Raw genomic sequence first — 9,208 nt, forward strand, 5'->3', positions numbered from 1 at the left:
ATTTAGGAAACTTGTGTTAATGGTTAGAAAATTGCCTAAATAGTTAGAGTTCGACCTTGTAAGCCTTTATTTACTAGTTCTTACTTCGTTTGATTAGTTTGGGATTGTTCGGCTTCGAATTAAGGACTTGAGCTCGTTCTTGGACATTGGAAGTGCACTTTGGAGCGAGGTGAGTCTCCTTTCTAACCTTGTAAGAGGGAATTGTCCCCATAGGATTATAAATGAGTAATTGTTGTTAAATGCGGGGGCTACGTACGTACTAGGTGACGAGAGTCCGTGCGTAGCTACTATAATGATAATTGTTCGGGTAGTTTAGGACCCACGTCATGTCTAATTGGGGAATGTTTCTTGTTTTAAATTGCCAATATGATCATTTATGATTTGCTAGAGACTGGAGGAAATGAAAAGTGAACTTATGAGTTTGTTGAGTCTTGGTAGGAATTCCCTTGTATGTAATTGAGACTTATGTGCTTTCCTGATATTTTCTTGATGATTATGGACCGGGCCGATCGCCTCGGTGAGAATAGATGCATCTATGGTTCGTGCCGCTCGACCCTCGGCAGTGCATAATTTATTTTCTGTTGGAGCGGGCCGTCGACCTCGGCATGATTGTGCATGATTTATATGCTTACATTTAGATATGACATGATCACTTGTTTAATATGAAAAAGGGAAAACTGGTAGTTTAATTATGTCAAGAACATGAATATGACTCTTCTCTTAAACTTGTGTTATTGGAAATTCTTCATGCTGTATGCCTCACTTTATTATTATATTATCTTGACCTTAGTAAGTATCAAGTCGACCTCTCGTCTCTACTTCTTCGAGATTAGGCGGGATACTTACTGAGTACATGTGGTTTATGTACTCATACTACGCTTCTGTACTTAAATGTACAGGATTTGAGGCAGGTGGATCTGGACATCATCCTGGTGCGCATCAGTAAGCACGCTTGGGTACTTCTACGGTGAGCTGCTTCTCTTTCATGCCGATCCACAGCCGAAGAAGTCCTTTCTTGTACTTTTTGTTTCTGTCTATCCTGATTCAGACAGTAGGATAGTGTATTATTCTTTTGTGTACATTCTACTAGTCTCCCGTAGCTTGTGACACCAGGTTCTGGCACACACAGTAGTAGACATTTATTTTGGGGTTGTATCGCTATCTTAGCACTTTATGATCTTTACTGGTCTTATCTTTAAATTCGCAAATCTAGTATAACTGTCTTTGGCTAAAGTAAAATGAGAACTTAATCACATTCCGCATCGGTTGGCCTAACAATGGTGTTAGGCGCCATCATGACCTATTATGGAAAATGGATCGTGACAACATGGTATCAGAGCACTAGGTTCACGTAGGTCTCACAAGTTATGGGCAAACCTAATAGAGTCTTGTAGATCGGTATGAGACGTCTGTATTTATCTTCGAGAGGCTATAGGATGTTAGGAAAGACTACTCTTTATTCATTTTCCATCGTGCAATGGTCAGTGTACTAAATTTCCTCTTCTATTCTCTCATAGATGGTGAGGACTCGTACCACTGACGTTCCGGACCCGGGAGGAGCTGCTCCCCCCGTTGCTAGAGGCCGAGGTAGAGGTCGGGGGAGGGCACCGACCCGTGGTAGGGGATGAGGGCATCCTAGAGCTATTCCAGTTGCACCACCAGCAGACCCTGTGAGGGATCCAATTATTGAGGAGCAGGGCGTGGCGCCCGCAGCTGTGCCTACTCCGGTGGATTTCATGACTGCGTCGGGATTTTAGGAGGTTATGGGCCGTATGCTTTGGTTCATGGACACTATGACTCAGGCTGGTTTATTTCCAGCAGATCCAGCTACCTCACAGGCGGGAGGGGGAGCACAGACCCCTACCGCACAGGCTCCAGGTAATACGGCCGCAGTTTATCATACTCTGGGTGCACTACCCGCGGAGGGGGTTCATCCAGTTGCTGCAGCGGCTCCCTAGCCCAGGCCAGCTGTGGACGGCAATCCGCAGAAGTTGTTAGACAGATGGACCAGGTTGCACCCTCCAGTCTTCGGGGGCGAGCGTCACGAGGATGCCCAGGATTTCATTGACAGGTGCAGGGATAGACTGCACAACATGAGGATATTGGAGTCGCATGGAGTCGACTTCACTACTTTTCAGCTGGAGGGCAGGGCCTGTAGATGGTGGCAGTCTTATTTACTTAGCAGGCCAGCAGGCGCTCCTCCCCTCACTTGGGGTCAGTTCACTCAGTTGTTCCTTGATCGGTACATTCCACCCTCTGAGAGGGAAGAGCTGCGTCATCAGTTTGAGTATCTGGAGCAGGGTCATATGTCAGTGACCGACTATGAGGCGAGGTTCTCTGAGTTGTCTCGCCATGCACTCATGATACTCCCCACAGTGGCAGAGAGAGTACGGAGGTTTGTTATGGGGTTACATCCCACTATCCGGTCGGGTATGGCTCTTGAGGTAGAGATGGGCACTGGATATCAGCTAGTACTTGAGATTGCCCGCAGGATTGAGGGTTACCGTTTGAGGGGTAGAGAGCAGATGCAGCAGGATAAGAGGGCCAGATTCTTAGGAGAGTTCAGAGGCGCCCCAGCCAGGGGCAGAGGTCACTTTGGGAGGGGTCAGCCCACTAGGCCCCCAGCTCTAGCACCACCACCGGCTCGGGGTGCTCCAGCGCGCTCCTATTTCAGCGCCATGCCAGAGAGTTCTTATCGCCCGCCAGCTATTCAGGGTTCATCCAGTGGGTATTCAGGTCCTCCGGAGTCTTCCGGTTCTTATTTTAGTGCTATGCCGGAGAGTTCTTACCGCCCGCCGGCTATTCAGGCTTCTTCTAGTGGGCCTTCTGGTATTCAGGGTCAGCCATCCGGACAGCAGGCCGCCGCACCACGTTGTTTTGAGTGCGGGGACGCAGGCCACATGAGGAGATACTGCCCCAGGCTTAGGGGCAAGGCAGTACAGCAGGGGCAGCAACCCATGACTCCAGCACCAGCGGCCCAGCCGCCTAGAGGTGGAGAGCAGACTGGTAGAGGCCGTTCCAGGGGTAGAGGCCAGACAGGGAGAGGTCAGCCAGCTACTACTCAGTCGGTTGGAGGCTAGACAGCCGGTGCTCCAGCTAGATTCTATGCTCTTCCAGCCAGGCCAGATGCATTGGCCTCAGATGCCGTCATCACAGGTATTATTTCCGTCAGCGGTAGAGATGCATCGGTATTATTTGATCCAGGGTCTACTTATTCATATGTATCATCTCTGTTTGCTCGTTTCCTGGCTATTTCTCCTGAGCCTTTGGGTGTTCCTGTTCATGTGTCCACTCCTGTGGGTGATTCTGTGGTTGTGAACCGGATCTACCGGTCTTGTGTGGTTACTTTCTGTGGTCTTGAGACTAGAGCAGATCTTCTGTTGCTCGATATGATCGATTTTGAGGTTATCCTGGGCATGGATTGGTAATCTCCACATCACGCCGTTCTAGATTGCCATGCCAAGACTGTTTCTCTAGCGATGCCAGGGTTGCCGAGATTGGAGTGGAAGGGTTCCACAGTGGATACACCTAGCAGGGTCATTTCCTTCCTGAAGGCTCAGCGCATGGTTGAGAAGGGGTGTTTGGCCTACTTAGTTTATGTTCGAGACACCACCGCAGATTCCCCGACGATTGATTCAGTGCCAGTAGTCCGAGAGTTCGCCGATGTTTTTCCTTCTGATATTCCAGGATGCCACCAGATCATGATATTGATTTCTGTATTGATTGGGCTCCAGGCACTCAGCCTATATCTATCCCGCCGTACCGTATGGCTCCTAAAGAGCTGAAAGAGCAGTTGGAGGAGTTGTTAGCTAAAGGGTTTGTTAGGCCCAGTGTATCGCCTTGGGGTGCACCAGTGCTATTTGTGAAGAAGAAGGATGGGACTATGCGGATGTGCATTGATTACCGCCAGTTGAACAAAGTCACCATCAAAAACAAGTATCCATTGCCCCGTATTGATGATTTGTTTGACCAGCTACAGGGTGCTGGGGTGTTCTCTAAGATCGACCTGAGGTCGGGGTATCATTAGCTGAAGATTCGGGATTCAGATGTTCCGAAGACCGCATTTAGGACTAGATATGGCCACTATGAGTTTCTGGTGATGTCCTTTGGCTTGACTAATGCTCCAGTGGCATTTATGGATCTGATGAACAGGGTGTTCAGGCCTTATATTGATTCCTTTGTCATCGTCTTCATTAACGACATCCTGATATACTCGCATAGCCTGGGGGAGCACGAGCGGCATTTGAGAGTAGTGCTTCAGACCTTGCGAGAGCAGAAGCTTTATGCTAAGTTCTCAAAGTGCGAGTTTTGGCTAGAGTCAGTGGCATTCTTGGGGCATGTAGTGTCGGGAGAGGGTATTAAGGTGGATCCCAAGAAGATTGAGGCAGTTCAGAGTTGGCCACGTCCTACTTCAGTGACCGAGATTAGGAGTTTCTTGGGATTGGCAGGTTACTACCGGCGATTTGTGCAGGGCTTTTCATCTATTGCGTCACTCTGACAAGATTGACCCAAAAGAGTGCCCCATTCTGTTGGTCCGATGATTGTGAAGAGAGCTTCCAGAAGCTCAAGACGGCTTTGACCACGGCACCAGTCCTTGTATTGCCTTCCGGTTCTGGGATGTACACGGTGTATTGCGGCACTTCTCGCGTTGGCTTGGGATGTGTATTGATGCAGTAGGGGCGAGTTATTGCCTATGCTTCACGTCAACTGAAGGTTCATGAGAAGAATTACCTTGTGCACGATCTAGAGTTAGCGGCGATTGTTCATGCTCTTAAGATATAGAGGCATTATTTATATGGAGTGCCATGTGAGGTTTATACAGACCATCGCAGCTTGCAGCATTTGTTCAAGCAGAGGGATCTTAATTTGAGGCAGCGCAGGTGGCTTGAGTTACTAAAGGATTATGATATCACCATTCTTTATCATCCAGGCAAGGCAAATGTGGTCGCGGATGCCTTGAGTAGGAAGGCGGAGAGTATGGGTAGCTTGGCATTCATTCCTACTAAGATGAGACCATTAGCTTTGGACATTCGGTCTTTAGCTAACAGACTTGTGAGATTGGATATTTTAGAGCCCAGCTGGGTTCTAGCATGTGTGGTTGCTCAGTCTTCGTTATTGGAGCAGATTAAGGCCCGACAGTTCGATGATCCACATTTGGCGGTTCTCAGAGAGACGGTACTTCAGGGAGGTGCCAAGGAGATTTCTATTGGCGAGGATGGTGTGTTACGGCTTCAGGGCCGTGTATGTGTCCCTAATATTGATGGCTTGTGAGAGAGGATTCTAGAGGAGGCCCACAGTTCGAGGTACTCCATTCATCCGGGTGCCACGAAGATGTATCATGACTTGAGACAGCACTACTGGTGGCGGAGGATGAAGAAGGACATAGTGGAGTATGTTGCTAGATGTTTGAATTGCCAGCAGGTCAAATATGAGCACCAGAGGCCAGGTGGCCTACTTCAGCAGATGCCCATTCCGGAATGGAAGTGGGAGCGCATTACCATGGATTTCGTGGTTGGGTTGCCGCGGACTCAGCGGAAGGTTGATTCAGTGTGGGTTATTGTGGATAGGTTGACCAAGTCGGCTCGCTTCATTCCGGTGGCGACTACTTATACGGCGGAGAGATATGCCCAGATTTACATTCGGGAGATAGTGAGGCTGCACGGCGTGCCGGTTTCCATCATATCGGACAGAGGGCCTCAGTTCACTTCCCATTTCTGGAGAGCTGTTCAGAGTGAGTTGGGGACCCACGTAGAGCTTAGCACGGCGTTCCATCCTCAGACCGGCGGGCAGTCGGAGCAGACAGTTCAGATTTTAGAGGATATGCTTAGAGCATGTGTGATCGACTTTGGAGGGCAGTGGGATCAGTTCTTGCCCTTGGCGGAGTTTGCATACAATATCAGCTATCAGTCCAGCATAGAGATGGCCCCGTATGAGGCATTATATGGTCGGCATTGTCGTTCTCCTATCGGGTGGTTTGAGCCTGGGGAGGCTAAGTTACTTGGCACAGATTTGGTACAGGATGCCTTGGATAAGGTAAAGTTGATTCAGGAGAGGCTCCGCACAGCTCAGTCCAGGCAGAAGAGTTACGCGGATCAGAAGGCACGTGATGTATCATTCACAATTGGCGAGAAGGTTCTCTTAAAAGTCTCGCCAATGAAGGGCATTATGGGGTTTGGGAAGAAGGGCAAGCTAAGCCCAAGGTTTATTGTCCCCTTTGAGGTGTTGAGGCGATTTGGAGAGGTTGCCTATGAGCTTGCTTTACCTCCCAGTTTATCAGGAGTTCATCCAATTTTCCATGTATCGATGCTTCGGAAGTATCATGCCGACTATTCACACGTGTTGGATTTCAGTACCATTCAGCTAGACGAGAGCTTGGGCTACGAGGAGGAGCCAGTTGCCATTGTTGATAGACAGGACCGCCAGTTGAGGTCCAAGAGGATTTCTGCGGTAAGAGTCCAGTGGAGGGGCCAACCGGTCGAGGAGGCGACCTGGGAGTCCGAGGAGGACATGCGGAGCCGATATCCTCACTTATTCAGCAATCCAGGTACCTTTCTATGTCCGTTCGAGGACGAACGTTTGTTTAAGAGGTGGAGATGTAACGACCCGACTGGTCGTTTTGCATTTTCGAACACCGTTCCCTTAAATAATACTTTCCGCACTTGCTTTAGCTAATTTATGACTTGCGGGAACGGGTGGTTCGGAAGTTAGAAGAGTTTTGAGCAAGAATAAGCCTAGTTGCTTCTTTAAGTTTCTTTAAAAAGGCCAAGTTTGACTTCGGTCAACATTTTGGGGAAACGGACCCGGAATCGTGATTTGACAATTTCCGAGGGTCTGTGGGAAAATATGGGACCTGGGCGTATGCCCGGAATCGAATTCCGAGGTCCCTAGCACGAGTAATGAATTTTTATATGAAATTGTTAAGTTTAAGTTTCAAAGATTTAAATAAACTAAGAAATTATTGTTTTCCTAGGTATCGGGTTCGGATTTCGATTCCGAAACTTGGTACAAGTCCGAAATATCAGTTAAGACTCACCTGTAAAATTTGGTGTCAATCCGAGTGGTTTAAGGGCATTTTGACCCGTTAGGAGGAAATTTAGAACCTGAAGGTTCAATGATTTGAATCATTTGGTTTTGGGGTTGATTCCTTGATTTAGCGTTGTTTTAAGCGTTTCGAGGGTTCGAGTAGGTCCGCCTCGTGATTTCAGACTTGTCGGTATGTTCGGGCGGGGCTCGGGAGCCCTGAGCGTCAAATGGTCGAGGTTCGAGTGAAGTTGAAAACTTAGGAAAAGCCTTATCTGCTGCTTCTGTCATAACCGCCTCTGCGGCTCTTGGACCGCAGAAGCGAGACCGCAGAAGCGGTCGCTTTATCGCAGAAGCGAAAGGGGGCCAAGTCCTGGGAAACCGCAGAAGCGGCCCAGGGACCGCAGAAGCGGTTCCGCTTATGCGGCCCCCAGACCGCAGAAGCGTTCGAGCCCCAATTGCCAAAAGCCGCAGAAGCGGCCATTTTTCCGCAGAAGCGGAAATACTTCCGCAGATGCGAAAATAACTGGGGACAGAAGGGTTCATTTAATACGAGCTCAAGCTCATTTCTTTCACATTTCTCTCAACACTTAGGCGATTTTGGTGATTCCAAAGAGGAGGTTTCAACATAACATTGCAAGGTAAGTAATCCCAACTCACTTTTAGTTCAAATACTTAAACATTAGGTAGATTTAACACTAAAAATTAGGTAAAATCAAGGGATTTGAGCTAGACCTAGGGTTTAATGAAAACTAAGGTTTTATCACATAATTTGCCATGTAATGAACTAGAAATCATATATTTGTGATCCTTAGGTGATAGAGAACAACTTCCTTCGAAAAATCTCGGAATCCGGGCACGTGGGCCCGGGGTCGGAATTTAGGAAACTAGTGATAATGGTTAGGAAATTGCTTAAATGGTTAGAATTCGATCTTGTAAGCCTTTATTTACTAGTTCTTGCTTCGTTTGATTAGCTTGGGATTGTTCGGCTTCGAATTAAGGACTTGGGCTCGTTCTTGGACTTTGGGAGTGCACTTTGGAGCGAGGTGAGTCTCCTTTCTAACCTTGTAAGAGGGAATTGTCCCCATAGGATTGTAAACGAGTAATTGTTGCTAATTGCGGGGGCTACGTACGTACTAGGTGACGAGAGTCCGTGCGTAGCTACTAAATGATAATTGTTCGGGTAGTTTAGGACCCACGTCATGTCTAATTGGGGAATATCTCTTATTTTAAATTGCCAATATGATCGTTATGATTTGTTAGAGACTTGAGGAAAAGAAAGTGAACATATGAGTTTGTTGAGCCTTGGTAGGAATTCCCTTGTATGTAATTGAGCCTTATGTGCTTTTCTTGATATTTTCTTGATGATTATGGATCGGGCCGATCGCCTCGGTGATAATAGATGCATCTATGGTTCGTGCCGCTTGACCCTCGGCGGTGCACAATTTATTTTTTGTTGGAGCGGGCCGTCGACCTCGGCATGATTGTGCATGATTTATATGCTTACATTTAGTTATGACTTGATCACTCATTTAAAAATGAAAAATGGAAAACTGGTAATTCAATTATGTCAAGAACATGAATATGACCGTTCTATTAAACTTGTGTTATTGGAAATCCTTCATGCTGTATATCTCACTTTATTATGTTATATTATCTTGACCTTAGTAAGTATCAAGTCGACCTCTCGTCTCTACTTCTTCGAGATTAGACGAGATACTTACTGAGTACATGTGGTTTATGTACTCATGCTACACTTCTATACTTAAATGTACAGGATTTGAGGCAGGTGGATCTGGACATTTTCCTGGTGCACATCAGTGAGCACGCTTGGGGACTTCTACTGTGAGCTGCTTCTCTCTCATGCCGATCCGCAGCCGAAGAAGTCCTTTCTTGTACTTTTTGTTTCTGTGTATCCTGATTCAGACAGTAGGATAGTGTATTATTCTTTTGTGTATATTCTACTAGTCGCCCGTAGCTTGTGACACCAGGTTCTGGCACACACTGTAGTAGACATTTGTTTTGGGGTTGTATTGCTATTTTAGCACTTTGATATCTTTACTGGTCTTATCTTTAAAACTGAAAGTCTAGTATAACTGTCTATTGGCTAAAGTAAAGTGAGAACTTAATCGCATTTCCGCATTGGCTGGCCTGACAATGGTGTTAGGCGCCATCGTGACCTATTATG

At 47.2% G+C, this 9,208-nt stretch overlaps 1 pseudogene; it reads right to left on the minus strand.

The window, feature by feature from the left end:
- Nucleotides 1-9,208, minus strand: part of LOC109224491 — a 170,512-nt pseudogene that overhangs the window by 94,884 nt on the left and 66,420 nt on the right.

The sequence above is a fragment of the Nicotiana attenuata genome, chromosome 3, assembly GCF_001879085.1.
Source record: "Nicotiana attenuata strain UT chromosome 3, NIATTr2, whole genome shotgun sequence".
NCBI classification, from domain to species: Eukaryota; Viridiplantae; Streptophyta; class Magnoliopsida; order Solanales; family Solanaceae; genus Nicotiana; species Nicotiana attenuata.